The following is a 25,657-nucleotide window of genomic DNA, read 5'->3' on the forward strand; positions in this document are numbered from 1 at the left end:
TGGCTTACAGCAGTGTAACAAGCAGTATTACATCCCTTATGACACGCCAATGTTACGTGTGCTTGTGTTTGCAGCTGCAGGGGGTCAGGTTGGAAAATCTGGGTATTTTTGGGAAAACTGAGAATCAAAATTGAACTGTGCCACCTGATCTAAATGTAATTAGAGATTAAACTATTTGTCGATTAATTGATTGCGGCTGTAAACTGTTGATCTTTTGGTTTCTGACAATTTTTCAGACAAAACAAGCAATTTAATGACATCTCTTTAGGCTTTACTAAACTGTAATCACTGTTTTTTTCATTCTATGGACCCAACAATTTACTTATTAACCAAGGAAATAATTGTCAGCTTTATAATTATTAGTTCTAGTCAGTAGTAGCTGCACCACGTCAACCATTTACATTATGACATTATTACATTACCAGTCTCAGTGATGGCAGCTTCAGTCTTGTTCTTAATCTCTGCTTCCTCCAGGAGGAACTTCAGACCAGTGTCCTCTACCCCTGGTACCAGGGACATAGTGCTCTGCTTAAGCACCAACAGCTCTGCAGGTGCAGAGGCCCCTGGAGAGAGTGGACCACTGCTTATCTGAATGCCAACAATGAATGTCAGCAGCATGCTGTGCAGGGACAGAGAGGTTTGTGCATCCTCTTCTGCTGCTGAGAGATGATTGACACAAACATCTGAAGGCCCTACGGTCTGACCTTCCTGCTGAACACCTGTTAAAGCTGCTTTTCTGTCTCCAGCTCTGTTACCAGGAGCTCCTGCTCCAACAGACTGAGGCAGAAGTTTCTCATTGTGGTCCAGGCCAGTTCAGCCATGGAGAGATGCTGTCCTTCCTATAATTTCCAGTCAGCAGCCAGGTCTTCAGATCTCTTACAGATAAATGGGGAGGAATTTGATCCTGTTGTTTCATTAGCTTGAGCTGCCTCATCATTTTCTGCCAGATAGATTCAGCATGAAGTCTGACTCAGCTCACTGCAAAACCATATTATACTCAACTGTAACATAGAAATGAGCAGTGCACCTTCACATTGTCCTTTCTTCTACCTGGTCGCAGTGTTGCACTCTCGGTTTTGAGAAAGAGGAAGGTCTCATTTTCTGGACTTGTTGAAAAATGTCCATATTTAAGAGATGTCAAACTTTTAAAACAGAGAAAAAACTAAACATTTGTCAAATGCAGTGAACACATATGTTAATTACAGATTCAAATTAATTAGGGAAACAGACAAATTTTTCTTCAATTATCTTCTTAAAAAAACTCATATTTCTTTAGAATGACAGTAAAATGAAGACTCTACAGAATCTACATCTTTCATTCAAGTGTCCACTGACAAAAGACAAATGAGAAATAAATGGTTATATTGACATATATATATGGTGTATATTTAAGTCTTTTCTTTCTCATCCACATTTTTAAATCTAGTTTTTCATGTTGTAACCTAAAACAGTCTGTAAAATGTATAAAAGTTCAGGAGGCAGAGCAGGTCGTCCACTAATCAGAAGGTAGGTGGTGCGATTCCCTGCTCCTTCAGTCTGCACTTTAAAGTGCCCTCGGGCAAGATACTGGAAAACTGCCCTTGATGTAGCATTTGTGTATGAGTGTTTGTGTGTGGTAGAAGAGTGCTATATGTGTGGTAAAAAACGCTCTGTATGAATGTGTGTGAATGGGTGAATGTGGCTTCAAGTGTATAGCGCTTTGAGTGGTCAATAAGACTAGAAAAGTGCTACACAAGTTCCTTCCATTTACCTTCCGTCTCTACATTACCAGAAGCAGCTTGGGGATGACTGCCTGGTAACTAGTTTTACTTAAACGTCACAAGTAACACTATTCTGTACTTATTCCGTTGTCTGACAGTTAAGCTCCTTTCAGTAGTGATCACACTCAGTCAACTGACATCTCAACTCCTTATCTTCCTCTTCAGTTCTCACAATGACTCACACAACCTCCGCTGTTTGAACACAAGTTACCCAGCATCTTTACTACAACTTCTTTCTGTGCTGCTTCTTCAGCAGATACACATCTTTCAGTTCACTTGAACTAACATTCATTTTCTCTGGACTTCCACTTCAACTTTCACTTCCAGCTCAATTTTATACTCTGATGATTTTGATGATTTTAGACTTTGATGATTTCAGCTCTTTCCTTTCAACTGAAACTTCAGTCTGTGTTTCTGCTTCCACTTAAAAAAGAAATGCTTTATCTATTTCAGATATTTCAAAGCTGCAGGTGTGAGCACATGTAAATATTCTTGGGGAAATCTAGCCTTTTGTAGTTATAATATTAATATTAATAATAATAATAATAATAATATGTGGCTTCTGAAATTATTGATGGTATGATTTTTTTTTTAATTCCTCACAGTGTGATTCAGTTTGACAAGTGCTAAGTGGGATTGAAATAATAATAATAATTATAATAATAAAGACAGAAATAAAATGGTTCTGAACAGAGACCCAGCTGATCACACCTCCTGTGACCCACCCCCAACCCCCCCAAGTTTAATGTAACTGGGGGCAGAAATAGCATAAGTGAATGCAAATTACCTCATTGTAGTACAGTGGGGCCGGCCTTCCCAAGTGACTGTCTGCCAGCTGTGGAGCTGATGGTTGAGGGATGAAATGGAGAAAGGAGATTAGGAAACCTGATATTAAACTTCTTACAGGGTATTTTAAAGCCTCTTAGGTCCTCTCACTCTCACTTTACCGCCCTGCCTTCCTCTCTCATTCTGCTGAACTACTGAATAAATGATGAAATTCAATATGGCTCCACAATCACTCGGGTATTTTGTTTCTCTTCCTGTTTCAGCCTGTACTCCAGTCTCTCTTTCTTATCTCTGCAAGTTTTTCCTGCTATTGTTTATCCTCTAATCCTCCCTTTTATCTCATTCATTTTTCTCTGTCTTGCTCCTGGTAATTGCTACAAGAGTGCTACAGAATTACATTGCTACTAGAGTGTTTCTTTCCAAAGCCTTTCATACCTTGGGTCGAACACCCTGTTTACACCAACATGTTTACCTGACTAAAAGTGCAGCATGCACAGTGCTTAAGAGATATTGCTTCTTCAGTCTGTCTCCAAAAAGGGGACATTAGCAGTTCAGAGATCACGTATCTGGAGTACAGCTGCAGTATGAGTTTCAAAAGAACTTACAGATGTTACAGATGTTATAGAAAAACCAAGGTCAAGAAACACCAAAGAAACAGCAAAATTATTTTGTTTGTAAATAAAAAAAACTACTTCCAGCAAATCATCCATCATTGTTTTGTATCAATGATAATACACCCACAGGAAACTGCTTCTGAAAAGAGAATGTTTACAGATGATCAGCATCAGCACTGATCAATTACTTATTAAATATTACTCAATTACTATAATATTATTCATAATTCAAGTGATTATGTCACCTTACTAATTACTCAACAGCATAAGTAATTAGATATATTATTCACAACATTATGGTCATTACTCAGCTCAGCTCAGTCAAAGGAGTCTTTAAGCAACTCAATAGCTCCCACATTCATACATCACCTCCTATGTATTTAACACACGTCGAAGTGGAAAACCAGACATTGTGATTTAACAGGCAGTCAGCCTGCAGTTTTGTTTTGAGGTATCTACTGACCATTAACAGATAGTTAACGTTAGCTCCGGAGGCTACATGCCGCGCTCCATAAGTCCTGTCTTCACACCAGAGCTCCCTCCAACTCTGCAGATAAGATCTGCTGCACACATTCTTACATTACCAGTCACCTGAACAGATCATTTTTTCAGATTTAATTCCACCCAAAACTGAAGAAATGATAACATCTTGTCATTCATGAAATAGCCTAGGTGCTGAAACTGTCCAGCTCTACAAATATCTGTTAACTGTGTTTGATGACAGATTGAGATTTAGCGGAAATACAGATGTGAGTGTGAACAAGGCTCAGCAGCATCTGCACTGCCTACATGAACTAAACTCCTTTAGAGTAGATCAGAGAACACTGACAACAGTTTGTCGTTTATTCTCTGGTTTACAAAAGGATAAGAAGTGAGTACAAGGGGTTGTTAATTTCAGCTCCAAGACTGTTACTACAGACTCAAAGAAAAGATCATGTGTTATTTATTAATTGCCTACATTATGGGACAGGCTGCTCCTCAAAAAACACATGTATGCTACTACAATGCTGTGTCAATTCCAAAACAGGGCCACTGCAATGCTACCACACAGAACACCACAGCTGTGTGCAGCTCATACCTGTACTTACTAACATCTAGTCTAATATTGGATAAAGCATCTGGGTCATGTGCTGGTACTGAAGTACCCCAGCATCACTGTATTAGTAGTAAAATACAAAAGAGGTTCCATGCTTGGATCTGATAAAGCGTATCTGGGTGGAAAGCTGCACAGATGCTGCAGCTAAGCTGCTGCTGGCTGTGGATTTTCAAAGGATAAACTCTTTCCTTCAAGAAGCCAAAACACCCCTCCAGTCAGAGAAAGACCCTGATTTCCAAAGTCTCTGGCTTTACATAAGTAATGCCATGTACTCTGACAGGGAGGGAGTTGTTTTATTTATTTATCTAAATTTAAGATTTTTACACCCTGTGGATTTTAGACATGGATTAGTAGATGATGGCAAGCTGTGTTCTTTTATCAGAAATCTCAATGTGTCTTGTCATCGTTACTGCTAATACAATATAACACCCTTCTGTCCATGTCCATCCATCCGCCCATCTCTTTCTTTGTCTCACCCACTCTCAATCTCCATCACTCTCTCTCTACTTCTCCCTCTACGTCTCTCTCTCTCTCCTTCCATCTCTTTCCCCTAATCTGATGGAGTGAATAATTCATGTCTATTCTTCAAGGAGGCTCTTTGTTCTCCCCAGTGGTGTTTTCTTTTAAAGCACTTGGGACAGTGTGATTGTGTGTATGCATGCAGCATTTGTGTGGTTGAATGAAGCTCAACTCATCCCGGATTCCTGGGTACTTTCATTCTATCCATACACATGTGCACACATTCACACACTCATGCCAAATTTCCAGAACAACCTCTTATTCCTGCATCATTTTTTTCTTTGTGTCAAGAGAGAAAAATTCTGTGATTTAATTATTTGCCAGCAAGTGTGTATGTGTGTGTGTTATTATGTGTCTCAGTAAATGTGTTTGCATGTGTTGTGTTGTTGTTTGCACATATGTATTGTACAGAATCCAAACAAAGTGGAAGTGTGAAAGCAGATATATATTTGCTTTCTGTAGAGCACATCTCTGTGCATCTCATATTACCATGATTATCAGTATTCATTACAACTCTCAAAACAATGATGTGTATGTGTGTGTATGTGTGTGTGTGTGTGTGTGTGTGTGTGTGTGCAGTGGTGTTATGTGGAATCCATTATGCCCCTGGTTTGTCAAGGAACACAGAGGCAGGTGTGTGTGTGTGTGTGTGTGTGTGTGTGTGTGTGTGTGTGTGTGTGTGTGTGTGTTACTTAAGATGATCATTATACTTCGGAACTTCCTCAACCTTCTGTGCTGCATATTAATAATTATCTCTCACACAAAAAAACACACACAGACACACACGCACCTTTATATTCAAAGCATCAGCTGGAGTGAGACAGACGATGCTTCTCTCTAGTATTAAACTCATTAATTATTTCAAAAGTAATGTTATTACCCTGCAGTGTGTGTCTTGGATCCTGATTTTCAAAATAATTGTTCCTTTATGTAAATATTAAAGTTATGATCCTTAAGATTTCAGTTCTTATTTGGCAAACATCTGTAGTTACTGCAGGTAACACTAAGGACACTTTAATAATACAAGTCCCAATTCTGCAGCTACTGTGTCAGAAATACAGAGGACCAGAAGAAACTTCTGAGTCAGTTTACATCATCGCTAGGAAATCGGACTTCTTCTTTGCAATGTGCACATGTGTCTGGTATTTACTCTCTAGTATCTATGAATCTCTTCCCCCTTTTTTTACTTTAGATCAAGTAGGTCCAGCATCATACTTCACTTACAAATACTTCAAATTCAAAACCAACACCTCCACCACATTCTATCCAGCACAGAAAAATAAAACAAAAAAATAAAATAAAATAAAATAAAAGTGGTCCTGAATTTTCCAGCACAAATTCTTCCCCTAGAGATTTCAATACAAAGTAATAAAATTAACAGTATCATATCATCTCCACAACCTGCTTGTGAACTCCATTTGAAATCAGTGTAATTAACGGTAAATGGACTTGCACTTATATCGCACTTTTCTAGTCTTGACCAGTCCTGACCACTCACACATTCATACATCACACTCGTACGGACAGTCATACACTCATGGAACAGCCATCAGGGGAAATGTGGAGTTCAGTATCTTGCCCAATAACACTTCGACACGCGGCCTGGAGGAGCCGGGGATCGAACCAACGACCTTCTAATTAGTGGACGACCTGCTCTACCTCCCGAGCTCACAGCCGCCCAAAACTAATCAGTGAAGATAAACAGTATTTTATAGTTATAAGAGAATAAACACCAAGCATAAACAAAACATCCAAAATGATTCCTTTGAGTACTGGACTGTGGTTACTTGACTGACAGGTGTGTCAGCCTATCAGAGTCAGTCAGAGCGGTTGCGCTTGCCATGCCACCTCCCCTAGGACTCCTTCCCTTTGATCAGTTTGGCTTTCCATGGTAAGATCTATTTAACTTTAATATCATTCATATGAGGTCTTTGTACTGTTTTGCATTGCTAAAGGAACAGTCCTGTGGGAGCACGGTGGCTCTTGGGCCTGCAGAGTTACCAGACTTGAGGAGGGTCCAGGTTCAGACTTCAAAGTGATATTTCAGAGGGTGAAGCCACATATTTCTCCTTATTATTGCTAACTAAAGGCACGTTTGTCTTTGTAATGTCAACCAGGCCAGCATTACTTGTTATTTCCAAACACATTTATCATCATCACCATCATCACTTTTGTCATTTCTTACTTCAACAAAGGCAACCACAAAGGCAGCACTGAGAAAGATCCAAAGTTGTGAGAGAACAGAGTCAACACATCAAAGACAGAAGCACGTCAGCCACGTTGGATAAAAATCAAACAAAATTAAATATGGACCCAAATTTTTCCTTTGATATTTTACATGATAAGCAGAGTCGGTCAAAAAGCCATGAATGAAACATAACATCAACTATGAATGTCTCTGTGCTAATATTACATTTATTTATTAACCAGCCAGATCATTTTGGATAATTTATACAGTAACTAGCAGCTGCAGTGGCACTTCTGCAGCTGACAGGAGCTTTAACACCTAACTGTAACAAGACATTACTGGTGTTAAAGAAATTCCGAATTCAGCCTCTTGTTTTGACAGTGTCACACTTTAGCTAACACTACGGCTCGTGTGTGTGTTGCTCCAGCTGCTGATGCCGCGTCTGAATTGGACTTTGGTTGATAGTTTGTCCTGCAGCTCTTCACTCATTTCAAAGATTTCAGTGTCTTTCGGTGTTTTTTTGTCCTGAGATGAGTTGAGTTTGTTTCTGCTTCCATCTGTCCCTCTGTCTTGCAGGCGCCATTTCAACCAAGTACCATGATGTGCATCAAACTATGGCCATCATGTGACTAAAGCAAATGTGATAATCCACATACATATGGAGCTCGCCGAGCATACCAAGGGGCCCACGGCGATCATCAAGTGTTCTCGTCCACCACACAAAAGGTTGAGTTAATTTCTGTTCTGCTGATTGGAATCAGAGCCATTCCACCCGTCTACGGCCTGAAGGCAAAATGAATATTCATACCAGTTTAGACCCTTGGTCATGAATATTTATAATGGTTAACACCAGATACGCAAATGAGCCAGTCAACCCAGATGGCTTCAGATCACGACATAATGATCACACACACATGCATGCACAAACACAACTCATAAAGTACCAAGGAAACGCACACACACTATGATGTCTTGCTTCCAAAAGGAAAAGACAACGTGCCTCACGTATCAGAGACACAAAGTGGAGATGTAGAGATTCGACACGGGTACAGAATTCAGCTGGCAAAATTCAAGTGGAGATATGATACTGACACAAACAGGATGTGCCCATATATCGACAAGTTTACTCTACTAACACGTGTGTGTACGTGAGGAGAGGACAGAAATCAGGGTAAATAAATACTTCCAAATGTAATCCATACGTATTTAACTGTCTTGAGTCGGTACTCAACAGTGGCTTATTGCAAGATTAAAGCTGGTCCTTGAGGAACGCCGGCGCTGTTATGTTGCCAAAAATCTTCCCCAGGTTCCTCAAGTACAAGGTAGGCTGATAGAAAGGATAAGATTAAAGAAGATTACTGCCACATAAACGGGGTAGATTAGTGATTAGTGATAGTGTCGCCTACAGAAAACTGTGAAAAAATATTGTCTTAGGAGTCAAACTGGTTCAATACTGACGCACTTAACTGCTGTAATAGGCAGTACAGATGTGTAAGTGAGTGAGGTGACATTTTGAACACAAAAACTTAAACAAAACACACACACCAGGAGCAATTAAGAGCAAATGTACAAACTGGAAACAAACAACTTCAAGTTATGACACTGAGTTTACAGAGAGAAGATTTTCATGCTAGCATCCTCACAATTAGCATGCTGATGTTTGGTAGGTATAACTGGTTGACCATATTTGGCAACTTTCTTTAGCATGCTAACATCCACTAAATGTGACCTCTCATCAAATCTCTGAACAAAACATGCTTTTAAGTGGACACCAGACATATTTGAGGATTTCCTTTTCCTTCTATTTCTTGCTTATAGTTATACACACCTCTACACTTCCTCACACACACACACACACACACACACACACACACACACACACACACCACCCACACACACACACAAATCCTGCCTAGATACTGTGAGCACAATCAGATATTTCCTTTGAGCCAAAGCCTTGCTAACCAGCTTATTACACCACCTACTGTGTATGTGTGTGTGTCTTGTAAGCACTGGTTAACGTGCTACATATGACACAAGTAATACACACACCCACACGCACACGCACAAGCAAAAAGAGCTGTACTTCTGTTCTGATGCAGGATTAAGGCCAACTAACTTGTTGTCGGTAAGCTCAACATCACCTGAGATCACACACACACACACACAATGAAGTCAATTAATGAAGTCCTTTTTCAGGAATTATCAATGTAACTTGTTCCCTTAATCTTAATATACTATTGTATCTTAGTTGAGGAAAGTCAGATAGTTAATGATGCTATCTCAAATGACTGAATGCATGAATGACACACATTGCTAAACCACCTTGAAAACAGCAAATTTTTGTCGCGTGGTGAAAGCAGCAAAAATTCACATTTAATCGAGCACAAATCACCTGAAATGCGCAAGTAAGATGTGGCCGTGTTGTGCTCCATGAAAGCAGCTGCAGAAGCATCAGTTTTTCGGGTTTTTTTACTGTCAGAATGAGGTCACGCTGAGCAACAAAGCTCAACTGGGTCACAGGCTGTGACTCGTGGTATGTTGCTATATACCTGGACTCAGTAAAACCCCCACCTAGCAGGGAGGCATTCTGCATGGAGCTCTCAGTGACTTGGGCTGATGTGCATCTATTTCTTTATTTATGTTTTTAAAATGGCAAACAGGGTGTTGACTCAAGGAGCGCATTGTTGTTGACCTATGTATTGTCATTAACTCAGTATTGGTGGTTTCTATACAACGTAATTATCATGCCATAGCCTTTTATGCAACAAATTTCTTACAAGTGCTGATAGGATTTTCCAGTGTGAATACAATGTGTTTATGGTAATGGTTCAAATTGGGGACTCACAATGAGAGATATCACAAGAACTGATACTTTGGTTCTGAGTCGATTCCAAAATTCTATAAATATGACTGTACTTGTTTTTCTACAGCAGCGAAGATGTTGTAAGTACTGAAGATGTGTAGCCAGGCTGATATCACAGTGTACTTAGACACCCTGGTGTACATGTCTGCATCAATGCAGCAAGGTTAAAAGGTTAAACTATGGAGGTCAGCCAAAGTAAGAGTTTCAGATGGCGTTTATTACCTATCTGCACCCATTAATAATAATGCTTTCACTGCTAACTACATTAATATGTTTTACTGCATCTGACCACACCCACCTGTGAGCAAGGGTGTGGTCATAGGTTCAAAAGGGTCAAGAGTCAACCCACAGAGGTCAATGCAGCAATGCTATTCCTCCATGTAATATCTAGCGTGGAGTCACCAGAGTGAATCCACACCGTCTTCCTGTCAGCTGAAGCATGACATCAGAATAACAGCCTTACAATAAAGTAAAAATGATGCATCCTCAAGCTTATCCTGGAAACTCTTATGTATGTGTAAAGGTGTATGTACAGGTGTTGTAAAATGGACGTCTCAAAAACCTAATCCATCTCTTTTAAATGTGCTGACTCACTGTGTGGCACCGGTAAATGGTTGAGTCATGCTTTCACTTCAGTTCCCAGAGGGCAGCCGTGGTAACGCTGCACATCCTTTTATTTGCTCGCTCGCTGCGTCGTGGTTACCTGCCTACTTAAGTAGATGCTTTGTGTGCCTGCTTTACTTTGTATCTGCAGTTTATGAGAGCTCACAGGGAAGCTCCCGTAGTGTGGTTAAGAGCATTTGTGTTTTATGAATCCACACCCTACTAGTCTCTGCGTCTTATCCATAAATCATGGTGTAGTCATTCCTTCCTGCACGACATACACTGCTGATACTATTAGGTAAGCAGACTAAGTCATGATATCAGGCTTAAAGGGATACTCCAATTTTCAACCCCATTGTTGTAATAGGGGAAAGACATTAAAATCTGCATCTTTGCTTGCGCCACTTTACTTGCTTGAACTTTACTCTAGATTTACTTCTTTTATATTCACATTCCAGTGCAAGCCAGGCCCCAGACGAATGAAACACTTCGCTAGCTACATTTGCCTCCGCTTCTTCTGTGCAAAGACAATGTGAGGGTACTTATATACTAGACCTTATGGACAAAAGCAATAACAACTTGCATTTAGAGCGGACTGAAAGTTGCAGTCAAAGAGATCATGTTCTACAAGCTGCAGTGAAAGAAAATCAAGCAGATTTCATGGAGCGGGTCAAAAATCTGCAAACATAAAATTGCTTTAGGTAAAGTTTATGTAACATTAGCATTAACATCAGTGATGTAAGCACACATTTGAAATATTAAGGCGTGTTAGGTAAAAAATACAGTGCTTTTTATAAAAGCCACTGAACTTCAGTCCATTTTCAAGGTATATTTATTAGTATTAACTTTTATCCTAATCAATATTTCACAACACAAAAAAAAAGTTTATGTAAACACAACTGCCTTTTTTATGACATTTTTGGAGGAAGATAAATTGCAGATGTGTTTTTGTATTTCGTAAATATATTTATTTAACTACTTGAATTAACATAAATGTGCGACAACTAGTTGATTAATGGCTTAAAGTAATAGCTACCAGGTGACCAGGAAAATCTTTGGTAAGAGGCCGCCCCACTAAAAAGCAGCCTTTTTATAGTTTGTTAGAAGACTATGTACTCAGGAGTTAATGTGTGTGTGTGTGTGTGTGTGTGTGTGTGTGTGTGTGTGTGTGTGTCTCTCAGCATGGTGGCTTAGAGATCAAGCCATACTGACTGTCAAAATGACAGCTCATTATCAGGGACAAACAGCCCCTAAGGGTACGGACGGACACACACACACACACACACACACACACACACACACACAAACACACACACACACACACACACACACACAGAGTTCCATTAGCTTATCCCACTGAATTAGAGAGGAGGAATGAACAGAGAGAATTTTGTATTGAATTGATTTACATTCATGAGAGCCACAGTAGTAACCTATAATCTGTTGAGTATATACTGTTTGTGTGGAACTATTTTGTGACATTTAAACATAAATGAACAATTTGTCATTGCAATGCTGTAACTGTTCAATCAATTCACTTACACCTGAGTTCAAATAGCCTGTGCATTGCATAATGTGACAGTATGTGCACTGACATCATGCAGGGATCTTGTCACTTGCTCAAACAGCTTATCTCAGGCCATCTCCATACAGTAGATGTATGAAAGGTACCCCGTGGAGCTTTTGACCACTATTAGTAATATAGATAACTTGCATAACAACGTCCCTGCACAAACACATGCAGTCCGGTGACATGATACACTGCCCTATGGTTTTGCACTGTTTCCTTCATCAACAGTCGGAGGCATTTTACGGTTAAAGACGTGCACGAACACAGGCAGAGAAGAAGAGTGCGAGCAAGCAAACAAACATGGATGTAAATAATGTTGGTTTGCAATTCTTCCAAAAATCAGCTTTGGAAATTATCTAGACATGTTTTTTTTGAGATAGACACTGTGATGCCACGATGTTGATATTTTGACACCGGGTAATAAACTTATGACAACACTGGTGTTACTAAATGGGTTACTTAAATGGTTTATTAATGGTTTATAAAAAAAAAAAAATTTTACAAAGATGGTGGGGCTGTTAACGGCAGAAAAGTTATGTAATCAGTAATAAGTTCTGTGTGTCCCTGAACACCATTTAAAACTGGTAATACCAACTACTGGCAAACGAAAAACTGACACACAATACATTTAATTCGCAACTTTTAAATACTGCTGCATACACTCTTACGACATTTTGTCTGTAAAGTAATCAACTTCAAACAACTGCTTAAACATATTTAAAAAGGAACAATTTTGTCTAATATAAAAACAGGTCAAAGGTCAAACTCATTTCCTGAATGAGAAGAAATACAGCATATCTGCTGTCATCTGATCATCAAGGGCCAGGAGCTTAAACATGAGCCCTGAGCAGGCTTAGAGGCCAAAGGGTCAGAGTCCCCTTTAGCAGAGCCTGTGATATAACAGTGTGTCTGATAGATTTGACTATAAACTATTAAAATTTCTTGATGGGTCAAATTCCTTCTAAAATACATCTTTACTTTAAAAAGGCCATCATGTCACCTTCAAGATATACTCAGGATATGACAATTAAAGTGCTACAAAAAAGAGGATTTCCAAGTCAAGATTTCCAACAGGTGCCACCTGGACAATTACAGTCAAGTTGCTTGAAGTGCTGGATCAAAGTAATCCATCACCGGACCTATTCACTGTCTTTTATTTTGAAATCACAGCTCTTTTCTGTAGGCATGTTGCAGCAGTTACTTTGGATCAAATCCATCCTCAAACAAGCAGCTCAGTCTTAATTTCATTCAGGCTGCTCAAGTCTTGCCATTTTTATTAAAAAATAATTAACTAGGTTGCTCAATACATTAGAGTATCCTCTGAATATCTAGAATTTACTGGCAACTTCCTAAAACCATATCAATACCCTTCAGTCAGATATATCAAGAGATCAGATTTTGGAGTGTTTGTTGGTGAGTAGCAGCTTGCTAAGCTTAGGTTAGTGCCAAGTAGAAAGAATAAAAAATAAATCAAAACACAGCCAACAGCTAGGATTAGCTGGCTGCTATTAATAGTATTTGGTGTAAAAGCTAGCTAAGTGGGATGCAGTGATTTGGGAGTCATCCCTCTGTATAAAGCAGATGGATAAACTTTAACTAGCCAGTGTGAGCATGCTACTCTAGATTTGATTTTGATTTGTTTTATAATGACACTAAACCAGACAATCCAATACCTGTGGATGCAAATAACCCGTTCACCTATTTAAATCCAAATCTGGATAGGTGAAGTCATTTGAAATGTTATTGAACCATCAGTTCCACATCAAAAAAGAAATTAACAACTTCATAGTGGAAAGTAAACATGGACAGTGTCAAGCTTTTGTAGACATTACACATTGCAGAGAAAGACCGAAAAATATCAGACTTCTCCATCAGAAGAATAAATCAAAAGACTGAAAGGAAGTAGTCAAAGTAAGGCTTTTATTTTGTAAAATGAGACCACCAAAGCAGCACTGAGGACAAAGAAAAATGAGGAGGAAAATCCACATTTATAGGGAAACAGGTGAAACATGAAAGAAGAAAACCACAAAGCAAAAGACCTTGATCTGTGATGTCACTGGCCTACAACATGGTGATTATTTTTTTCTGCTGTGGCAGGATTTTGTTTAGGTCTAGTAACGCAGAGATTCAATCGGTTCACTTCTTTAACACATACCATCCCAGGTGCTAATATGACTGCCAATTAGTTTAGTCTTAACATATGGTGAGTTTAATGAGAAAAAAATCTGAGACATGCAGTATCAAATGTAGAGGCAACAACATGGAGGTGATAAAGAAGCACTCCACCACAAAAAGTCACGCATTGTGGTTTTAATTCATTTCCAAAACACAGTAATAACACAACAGTGTAGAGACGGTAAGAACAAAAAACAAGAAAACTCTAAATCTAAGCACCTCATTTTGGATCACTGTACTCAAAGAGGTTCTGAGGGAATAAGGTCTACTGAGTAGAGCCTATACAGTGCTGAACCAGAAAATGTACCCATATCTCACGTCTGCTGTGTAGCATTAATCTGTGTGTGAACAGATGGCATGCGCTAACAAGCTAGGCTAAATGTAGCTACTCTTGGCATGAGCCAAGACTGATCTCTGACTTCCTGATCCCAAGCCTCTTAATTAAATGCACCATTTAATCTACTCAGTTTTCAGTCCCTCTGCTGCTCCAAAAACAACAGCGTTCATCACTGATGACCTCCTCGTACTGCTGATCAGGACATCACACTACTGAAGTAATTATAATGACAGAGCCTCCCATTTTAAAAGGCAGTGTTCTGAAGAAATTATCATCATCCTGACCGATTATTATGTTGTTGTTGATAATAACTGTCAACAATATGTAATCATTTTTTTTCATATTTCACTGTCATTACTGTTTGTTCCCACCCAGTGGCGACAGGGCTGGGCAGTATATCGACTTAAGGTATATCAATGTCTTTTCAAACAAGATATAGAATGAGACAATGGCATTCATATCGATTATAGTTAATGTTCCGTTATAAAGCCAGTTTCTTCCGATAAGCCGTGTCAGTGTTTGTATCTCTCTTCTCTCACACTCAGCGCAAGCTCACCCCCACTGTCCCTCTGTCTCTGCACAATATGGAGGGAGTCACAGCACCGGTCAAACTGCTGAAGACCACCTGGTTTGTGGAAAGAAATTATTTGGAGATGGTTTGGGTAAACCTGTAATTTTACTCTATTTTAAGTTTTTAAGTTATTGTCATTGAAAACAACTGAAGGAACATTCACAGAGACAGGCCTATTTTTATCTAATATTTTTAATTCATATTTCATTAATGTGTAACAGCAGTTAACTGTTGTCTAAGATGTTAGCTAGCCAAAGCTGCCACAGTACGGCACCCCACCTCTCCACACTAACGCCCAGATATTGTAAATAAGCAATGTGGAAAGTGGATGACTCATAAAAGCAATGCGGTGTGATAGTATTTTGATCTAAAAAATGAAAATGAGGTTATATTTTGGCTGTGACAGAATAAACTGGCATATAACCACATCAGTGCATTAAACTGCTAGGTATAAAGGCTGTTGGTGCTAGCACTGCTAACGCTAGCCACACTCGACAAACAAATAAGTGATTGTTTACCCAGGTGTTGTGACTCCCAGAAAATTGTGCTTAGTTTGGACTGTTTTCTTACTTTAAGACTAGTCAAGTAGTGTAAACTTAAATTTCCATTTAAAATCGACAGAGAAATTAGTTGTTAATATGCTTCTAACAGTAACTCAGTTTCACAGTACCCACTATGCTCATATTGATGGAGCCAAAACAGATAAATTAAGGATTCATTCTTTATACAGATGTTGACACAGAATTGAATAAAATATAGTGAAAACTGCCAGGGATGCATATATCTTGAGGTGTCCAAGGTCCTTTATACATCCTGAAGCAATATTGAACTACTTTGTATTTTACTCATAAATGATTATACAGCAGTTGATGTTTGGAGTGAAGTTGCAGATAGCAGGGCACGACACTCACTATCCTTCAACATTTGCAGCAATGTAGCACCAACATGTCAATTCTGAAACACTCTCTTGGGCATTGCTTTATAACCTTTCACCATGACATGAAGCTCTCCTTAGTATCAGTCCATTCATTCACAACAGTTCATGTCACTAACTGAGTGTCAGGCAGAGGTGGTGGACAATATGCTATTGTGATGCTATTATTTGTAGTATGAAATTAATATTACATTAAATTTGCCCTGCTATAGTTTCGAACCAGCATCCCTCGCTGCAGCTGTTTAAAGGCGCCTCACCCTGCTGATTTTGAGTGAATATTGTGAATGCTCCGATTATCAATTGTAAAAAATGTTTTGTTTGTGATGACAACTTTGTTAAGTTTTAACATAGCCATACAAAGTACTTGTCATCCTACAGTCATCACTCAGGGTATCTGAGAAAGAGTGTTTTCTCTGTTACTCATGGAGTAGAGCAACCGTCGCCACACACTCCACCAGCTACTGGCAGTTTAAGCAAGACAGTCTGACTATGGATACGATCGTGCAACTCTAAAAAACTGACTCTGGCTCTATACACAATAATGTTTTTTTTAAGAGTTGGCTTTTAAGGAGTCTACCTTGTTGAAAGAATGAAACAGAAAGGAGGCAGGGCATCAGACACATTGTATGAAAGTGCTCTCAAGCACTGCCTCTGGCAGTAGCTTGTGGTGCACACTTTATGCCAAGTATGTGTTTGCTCACCCACTGGCTTTTCTCATGGTTTATATCAAGCAATAAAATCTTCACAGGTAAGACTTTATTCAGCACAACAATAAATAATGTTCATCACAACCTGCTCATGTGCTGCAGGAGTCTTTCATCAAAAAAACACAACTATTGGGGATCTTACAAAGCATCTCATCACACAGATTTGTGTTTATGATAATACTCAGTGGTTTAGTGTAAGTCCTAGAGACATAAAACATGCAACTCAAATTAGGTTTTGTGCAACACACTAAACTGACCCTGTATCATGCACAATGGATATGACATGCCACTTTGGCACGACATGCACATGCAGTTCTGCAGAAAACACAGACCACACACATTGTTAGCATGCTCTGCCATCAGAGCCTGAGGACTCTCAGGCATCTGGAGTTGCACAAACTCAGCAAGTCTGTCAGCTGTTCTGTAGGCGGAGAAAGGTAAGGCTGCATAGTGCTTACAGTAAATACCAACTAGGAAGCCATGGAGTGCAGGTAGTATCTGACAGCATTTATGCATCAAGTTCAATAACTTATAGTCCGGACAATGTTATCATAGAGTGTAAAAGTGGGAGTTTTTAAATGTTTGTGCCCCAGTCTGATCCTGCTATGGCTGTCTAGAAAGGCAATTTTACAATATTTTCAAAAGGCAGTGCTACAAAGCATCTCAGTTTATAAAAAAGCTTTTCACTGCACTGATGTTTCACACATTTCACCCTCAGGATTTTTTTCATAAGAGCTACTGTACTGTTGGATTGTGTAAGCTAAAACAGTCTGTGAAACTAGTCTACTCTCAATAAAACACCAAGTGCCATGTCTGGTGGTGGAATCCCCCGGTGACAATTGTGCAATATTTACAATTAGTCTTGTAATGACAGTGAAAGCAGGTCCAGTGTAGACTGGAAAGTTTTTAATCAGAAGTGAAAAATTCAAATTTACTCTCAATGTTATTTGTTTTCTTGCACCGAGATGACTTATGTTAATATGTATATTTATGTGCAACTCATTATCAAAGCTTTCAGGCTGGCTAATGTATCCGTTACATGGTCGCACATAGATTTATACAGACTTAATGTTGAAACTGTCCTAAATAATGCACAGAAGGCACAGATCGCCACTTGTTTTAACAGCAAGCATACCTTTCTCCACACAGACAACAGGGAATAGTGCAGTTCTAAAAGACTCTGTGGGCTCTTCTTTCTAAGAAGAGACAAAGCAGAAAAATAATGGGTCATCAGTGTAAAATACCTTTTTTATTTTAAGTAGTGGTTCTGCTTATCTGAATAAATTTAGATCCACTAGATAAATGTAAGGGGTCATGAGATTCTTAACAACATTGGGAAGCAGAACATAAAAGGTTATTATTTCCAGCCGTTCTTGAATCTTTGCTCTTTATCTGGAAATTTTGCCTCTTGAGACCTCTAAAAACTGTCTGTAGATGTATATGCAACTCAAGAAGAGGGGTAGACAAGTAGATAAAGCTTTGTTTTAAATGCTACAAACAAGTGGAATTCTGTCTATATCTGATTTTCATGACATCAGTGTCTAGTTTGTTATTAACATATACGTTATTCATGCTTGTCAGCTACCCTAATGTATAGATGGACTAACTGATAGACACACAGGCACTGAGCCAGAACTCTGTGCATATTGTGTGACATTCACCCACAGTTACATGTCCTGAACACGGCTCATTATTGCCCGTGTCTCGCATCTGTCATGTCAGCCACTCCTCTTGGTCACACCATCACACACACACACACACACACACTCCCCAATGGCTACCTAAAGCAGGATCTAGTGTCAGACATGACACAGGTGATTTTGAAGCAGCAGGTGTGCACAGAGCAGGGGGGCTGGTGGGGGGGAGTACTTTAACAAACACAGGAAAGAAAGAACCCCATAACCTCTTTTGCAGCAGTTGCACAGCAGATGAGCTGAATTTCCAAGAAAAAACACCACAGAAACACCACCAACAACATACAAATCTATTCAAGGGTAATTTAAGACTTTGTAATGGATTTTAAACAGGAACTTAACTAGAGCTACCAGCCAGCCAAACACTAATCCTGCCTTGGCAACGACAGGCTATTTATTTAGCGTTACTTGTGTTTAAACAACGCTGCCAACGCACTATAGCAGCACTAGTTTCTGCATGTCAACAAAGCAATGTCTTACTGTGATTTCAGAATAAAAAGGTGCAAGTGCCTGTAAAGTACACATAATAGTATTTTGGTAGTTAATTTATGAATTCAATATTACCTTATCATCAACAACTAATTCCATGATAAAAATACTTCGACTTAGCGTAAGGCTTAACATCCTATGTCAGGCCCCCAAGGTCTTCTTGAAATTTACTGATAGTTTCTGGAGGGAAAAAACCCTGATTTCATTCACTTGCAAAACTTCTCCAACACTTGCATCAGGGTTGTTTAGGCTGGTCATGGGAGACTAAAACTAGGAATAATTTGTATAATTCATTTTCCAATATTAAGGTGTTCAGTGGAAGCATATACAAATACGCATATACCTGAGATCGAACCCTGAGTTGCACCATAACTGATTTCTGCAGGTGTGGATGAGGAATATTTTGATTGGGCAAGTTTTATTTGCGAGGGAACAATTAAACTAATCAAGCATACAGACACAGCCTGTAATAAAATTAAAAAAATAAAACGGTTAATGAAATGGGGCAAGCAATATGGATAAAATGCTCTGGCACAATATGTCAATACATATCATGAGATCATGATTCATCTTGATTTGGGCTGGACCATTAATCAAAATATTACGTAATATAAAATTATATGATATATAATATAAAGTGCAATATCCAAAATGCTGGGGCTGCAATATTTTTTAGCAATTGAGCCTTGGGCATTTCACCAACTGAGATCATTTGAGAACTTCTGGTCTAAGTTGTCAATCATCTGTTTTTCAGCCAATACCTGGGTGAGTAATGGAGAAAAAAAAGATGGTTTGTCTTTTGTCTTCTCCCTTCAGACTCACTGATGGCATTTTAAGGACATATTGTTTTAGTTGATAATGACCACACACACTTACCCAGTCACCCACATAATCAATCCAGATGTCACAGCATCAGGCCCACTTTCCATAAAGCCTGTCTCTGCACTGCTAATAGGAAATGTTCTCTAACATCTGTGGTCTCCATCCCTTTCCCTATCTCACTCTCTCTTCTCACTGCCTCTCTCTCTCTCTCTCTCTGTCTGTCTCTGAGCAGTAGAATAAATTGAATTAGAGCTCCACCACCCACTCCGCAACATCCTGCAGCCCTCTGTCAGATGCCTAAACAGAGAGAGGAAGAGAGAGACAGAGAGTTGCAGAGAGATAAACAGAGGGCAAGAAGAAAGAGGGCATAATAAAAATCCCCCCTGCCCCTAAAAAGAATAAAGAACAGTCCTTACAGCCTCTTCACTCCCCTGGACTACAGCCTGATAAGACTCCACATTTTTTTCCCCTTTTCGTGGGTTGTGGGGGTGAAAGAGACAAAAATAATGAGAGAGAATGGGAAAATAGAGGATAAGAGGGATGCTGCTTCTGCTTCATCTCAGTCTGCCCTAAACATGCCATTATGGAATAAGGAGTGATAAAAATGCAAGATGCATGCACATAAAGAAACACACAGCCAGTCATACAAGCACACCAGATTTTTATCCTTAAGTTCTGCACAACTTTAAATGCTATTCATCCAGCACTGATGCCAGTAAAGCAAATTATTTATTTATTTTTTTTAAATGCTAAAAGGTGGGTAAGGGTCATACAAGCTGTTTGTTTGCTGTCTTACATTTTGCAAAAAAAAAAAAAAAATCCAACAATCTGTAACATAAATGCACTGCCATTCATCCTGAACCTAATGGCACAGCAAACCACTCCTTTTAGACATAAATAAGAGGCTAAACACAACTAAAATGGAGTGAAAATCACCAGTTTCTCTCCCTCACTCATTCACCCACACTCTTTCTAGAGCCAGGGAAGCATTTGCATAATGCCTCCATATCCACGGGCCATTAGCGCCAGCATGAGTGGCTCGTGTGCATAAATTTATTGCCTTGATCAATCTATGTGAGCTACTGTACCGGTACAAACCGATGAAACTCCAATCTGGCAGGAGATAGAGGGAAAAAAGGAGGGCAATTTTCAAATGTTGACATGTCATAGTCCTAAATTAGAGAGACATTAAACAGCACAGCCCCTCATTGGGAAAAAGGTTTGATTAAAATGGTCATTTGAGATCACTTCTACTGATTTACTGCACAGTCTAATGAAATAAAATAACTTCCCATTTGCGGAGAACCTCATAAAACAGTTTGCAAGGACCAAAGTGTCAACAGAATGCAATTTGATGTCCACAGGTGTAGAAATAAGATTCACTGTTTTCAGATCAAGTGCAGCTCAGGAAAACACATCTTAAGGTGGCATTAGCTTTGATGGAAGATAGTGACAAACACAATGGATACAGCTGTTGCTCATTTCCAAATGGCTTTACATGGCCAGTTGCATCCTCTTCACTTGGCTTAAATAGGCAGTATCTAATGTATTAGGGCAAGCCATACTGCTGCCATGTTTCTTAAGCTATTCCTGTATTTGATGCTTTATATCCCACAAATGAGGCTCAGCCAAAGGACCAAGCTGAATACAAAACCCAAATGCAAATCCATCACACACACAAAAAAAAAAACAAACAAAAAAAAAACTATTTTGTTCTGTTTTTCTCTAAAGCTTCCATTTTATATAGCTCCAATTTCTTTCTTTTGGCTGAAGGCAATACAAAATCTTCCAGCCTTTCAATATTAAATGAAAAACTTTGATATATAAAATACAATTTAATGATCCCTTTAGAGAAGTTAGAAATAGACACTTTGATTTTTGATGCTCGTCGTATTTAGATTATTCCATGTCTTTTAACACAGCAGAGTGCACGGTTTCAACTGATACTCATTTTAAATGTGCATTATGTCTTCATAGATCCAAAACTGTTTCCTACTCCAATAGGATGTTTACAGTAACTAATGTCCTGCTGCTGCAAGGACAACTCAGAATATGCTTCGACTAACACAGAGAGCAGAACAGTACAATGCATAAAAATGCCAGGCTCCTTGATTGTGAGTAAACAATAAAATGTGAAAGAAAAAGCAAGTATTTGTGGTGTAAAGTTGTTTTAATAATGCAATTCTAACCTGCCTCTATTTGTAACATAAATATGATAAACTGCTATTTTAAATAAAAGACCTAAATAAGTTTCACAACATGTGACTACACAAATTATTATCGATATCAAATTAAATTTATTTCAGATCAGTGTTGGAGAGTGTTGAATGACTAATAATGACTGAAATACAGTCTTCGTTTAAATTCTAATGTACTGGACTCTACCATTATCTCCTGATCCATTCAGTGGTGCCCTCTATCCAGTATTGTATGTCTGAACAGGCGTGGACACACACACACACACACACACACACACACACACACACACACACACACACACACACACACACACACACGGGGGACAATAGGAATGCTCCATCACGATCCAGCTTTGTGCCAACAAGGTATAGGGCTGGGGTTCAGTTGCGCACGCGCACATACACAACACACAAACACACACGCGCGCAGATTATATGTCTGCCATATGTGTCGTTTCTGGATTAAATTTCTAGTTCACTGTAACATGGATAAAATATATAACCAGAGACGCGGACAGGGACACGCAAACGTAGCCCAGTACTCGCACTGTCTCCACACAGTCACTCTCCCTCTCTCTTGAGGTACAGGCGCAGTGTGTGTGGCGCACAAAAAAGGGGTCGAGGCGCAGTGTTTGTGCGTGTGTGCATTAATAACTAGCTATCCTTACAGACTGCTAATATTATCCTGTAGCTTACATGCACATTGAAGTGAGTTTACGATTGCTGAAAACCCATAGGCTTGGACGCGTGCGCACACACACACACACACAAGTTTTCTGGCGACACTCACGTGCTTCTGCGTGTGCGCGCGCGTACACACTGACGTTTATTCACAACTCAACTGGGTGCAGAGCTGCTTGAAATTTAGCCTACCTACAAAACTAGCTTACGTCTGGGTCCGCCGACCACGGGCTCAGGCGCGCGCGCACACACACACACTCACACACAAACACAGGTTCTGTAACTTACACAGGGCTCAATTTTGACCTTGCAATGTTCTCGCTGCTGGTTTTCCTACATATAGCAGCACCTTCTCTCTGCACCCCCCACCTTGCTCTCCAAACACACCCTCACTGCCTCCCTCCCGCCCCATTTCAGCAACCAGACTAAACGTCTGTACTAGGAAATCGAGAAATAACTACCTCTGTCCCTCTTACCTCTCAAAGCCACCATTCCTCTGCTCCAAAAGACGCAGTCATAGAGGAAGAAGAAACAGAGAAGCTTAGAGAGATAAGGGGAGGAGAGGACTGAGCCGTCATTTTTAACATATTAAAGAAATATAAGAGTTTGAACTTTACCTTTTTCTGGATGCAGTTCCTTCGTTCAGAGTGTCAGGGCGCAATTAACTTTCCAAATCCCATTATTAGAAAGGTAGTGATGATTACAGTTGTAACTCCACACAAATATGTTCCAGAGAAGAGAATATGCCCCATATGTGTGTATATCGAGGTAAATATATGTAATATCCTTTGGGTGGGTGTAAATTCCGTACGGGTTTATAGTTCAATCCTGTCTTCCAGTGGGGTGCGTCCGTTTTGCATTCTCACAGCGCCCGACGACTACATCCTCCACTTCTCCCTCCTCTCTCTTTCTCTCTCTCCCTGTGTTTTTTCTCCCGGTTTCATCCCTCCATCTGCGGGGCGAGCAAAGAATCCCATGCGAGAGAAACTGAAATTATTCCCTCCAACTTTCCTTTACCTTCAGCCGCTTCTTTTTCTTCTTTTTTCCCCTCTTCTTCCCAGCCGGTAGTGCCTCCCTCCCTTCCTCCTTTACCGCCGGTCGCTGCCCTCGTGCAGGTGAAATGGGAAGAATTCCACTACAAGAAAAAATATCCCAGGCAAAAGGGCGGAAAAGTCTAATTATCCCATTAATAAAGGGGGTTAGGCAGATTTAGCTGGTTATTAAACAAACATATATCCGCAGTAGTATCTTCCCTGCTTTGTTGGAGAACGTTAAACCCTTTCTATGACGAATTTTTGGATTTTCACTTCAGTCGCCAGCTTCTACCTCTCCCTCCCTCTCTCTCTCCCCCTCTCTCTCTTTCTCTCTCCTAGTCTGTCTTTACGTCGCTCACCCTCTGTTAACTCGACTCTTTGCGTCTCCTCTGCAGTCGGGAGTAGAATAAAAGAGAATAGAAGAAACAGAACAGGCTGAAATAAAGACGAGGCAACGTCCCAGTAAAGCTGTCGTCCGGTCACTCACTGAAAAGCTTAACGGTACAGTCTCGCTGATCCTCTGTCCTCCCAGCCCGTCGCGTCTCCCGCACCGTTAATCCATATAGCGCAGCGGGCATGACAATTGTCAGGTTGGAGAAAACAAAAGAATGCGACTTCCTGTTAGAGTTTTCAAAATAAAACCCATATTTTGGCCGTTTTATTAGCCTAATAATCCACAATCTTTAAGTGATAGCCTATGTCTGGTCTCTTCCATGTATTATAGGATTTGCATCAATGTCTCATCGGAGGAGAACATGATATGCCCCAGTTATCCTTGTGTTTATCCGAGTTGATCAATCTGCCTCGGACCCCCAGACCATTGAAGGCTCCGAAAGCTCCATATTCACTGTATGTATTGTGGTATGTGGAGATATGATTAATTTGCAAATACGTTTAGGAATATGCACAATCACATTACACTATCAAGTGAAAATGAGATGGCCCAGTACTGCATTATTAATCCCATACAATGGTCTTCAGTCAAACCAAAGTTTTGATCCTTCCATTATTAAATTTCACATTGTGCTCCTGTGTTATTTCTATATAACTCTGTTAAAGTTGGTGGGCAACCATTTACAAAACATATATGGTGTAGGAGGTGTTAAAAGGTCAAAAGATTCATGGCTCATTTTTGCCCTGGGGCATCCAAGTCAGTTAATCCAGAAATGCATTGAGCCAGGAACATTAAGTGTAATAATTAATTCAAATAGGGCAAGGCTGGCATTTTTAATGAACTTTAAAATTTCAACTGCTAAAAGGTTTATTCAGGTTCCATAAGAAGTGGAGTTAAATCTTCCCATACTACAAGGAAATTATATAACTGGAAATTGATATAAATACAAAAATAAAAAGTTGTCACTTGTCATGGCAAATAGACTTATCTGCAATCACCTTAACCATACTGTAGGATAGGGCTGCACCATTAATCAAAATATAATCAAAATTGCCAAATGTAATATCCAAATCGCAGGAGCTGCCAAAAAATCGTAGGAGCTGCAATTTTTTTTGGTAAAAAAGGCAACATTGTTAGTACCGTTAGCATTGCGGTGCTACAGAGACACCCCGGCCTACAAATCATATTCTCCAGATGTAAAGGAACATGTTTGTTTGGCACAAGACCCAACAAAAATCACATCAAGCATCTTTATATTTTTCTCATTGAAAATGAAATGCAAATGATCATTCAAACTGAAATCACAATATTTGCCGAATTAATCGCTATAATTTTTTTTTTTTTTATATATACATATGGTGCAGCCCTACTGTAGAAGTAAGATCACCCACTTCATATGAAACGATTCAATTCTTGTTATCCATATGACTGTAGAATAAGATTCTTCAAGAGGTAGATGTTCACCGCATCCTAAAGAAAAAGTCAACACATTTGAGTATGCTCAGAACAGATGCCAAGTTGCATCCAGAGGTGATATCATCAAAACACAAAAATAAATGAGTCTGTTGATATAAATGTCACTATCTTTGAAGATAAGTTTTTTTTTGTTTGTTTTTTGT

At 39.5% G+C, this 25,657-nt stretch overlaps 1 protein-coding gene across 2 annotated transcripts in view; it reads right to left on the reverse strand.

Annotated features, from left to right (window-relative positions):
* lrfn5a (leucine rich repeat and fibronectin type III domain containing 5a) overlaps positions 1-24,187 on the reverse strand; it is a 115,480-nt gene extending 91,293 nt beyond the window's left edge. Inside the window, exons 1-2 of one of the 2 annotated variants that reach the window (XM_087170006.1) lie at positions 23,228-24,187; positions 2,548-2,603 (exon numbers count right to left, since the gene is read on the reverse strand). The gene's annotated coding sequence lies outside the window, so the exon portion shown is untranslated. The remainder of the gene's footprint in view (positions 1-2,547; positions 2,604-23,227) is intronic. The other variant, XM_023431589.2, reaches the window with a different exon arrangement.
* Positions 24,188-25,657: the final 1,470 nt, after the last annotated feature.

The sequence above is a fragment of the Seriola lalandi genome, unplaced genomic scaffold (assembly GCF_002814215.2).
Source record: "Seriola lalandi dorsalis isolate HSWRI2012SDOR001 ecotype SW California unplaced genomic scaffold, Sedor1 jcf7180002054925, whole genome shotgun sequence".
In the NCBI taxonomy this organism is placed as follows: domain Eukaryota; kingdom Metazoa; phylum Chordata; class Actinopteri; order Carangiformes; family Carangidae; genus Seriola; species Seriola lalandi.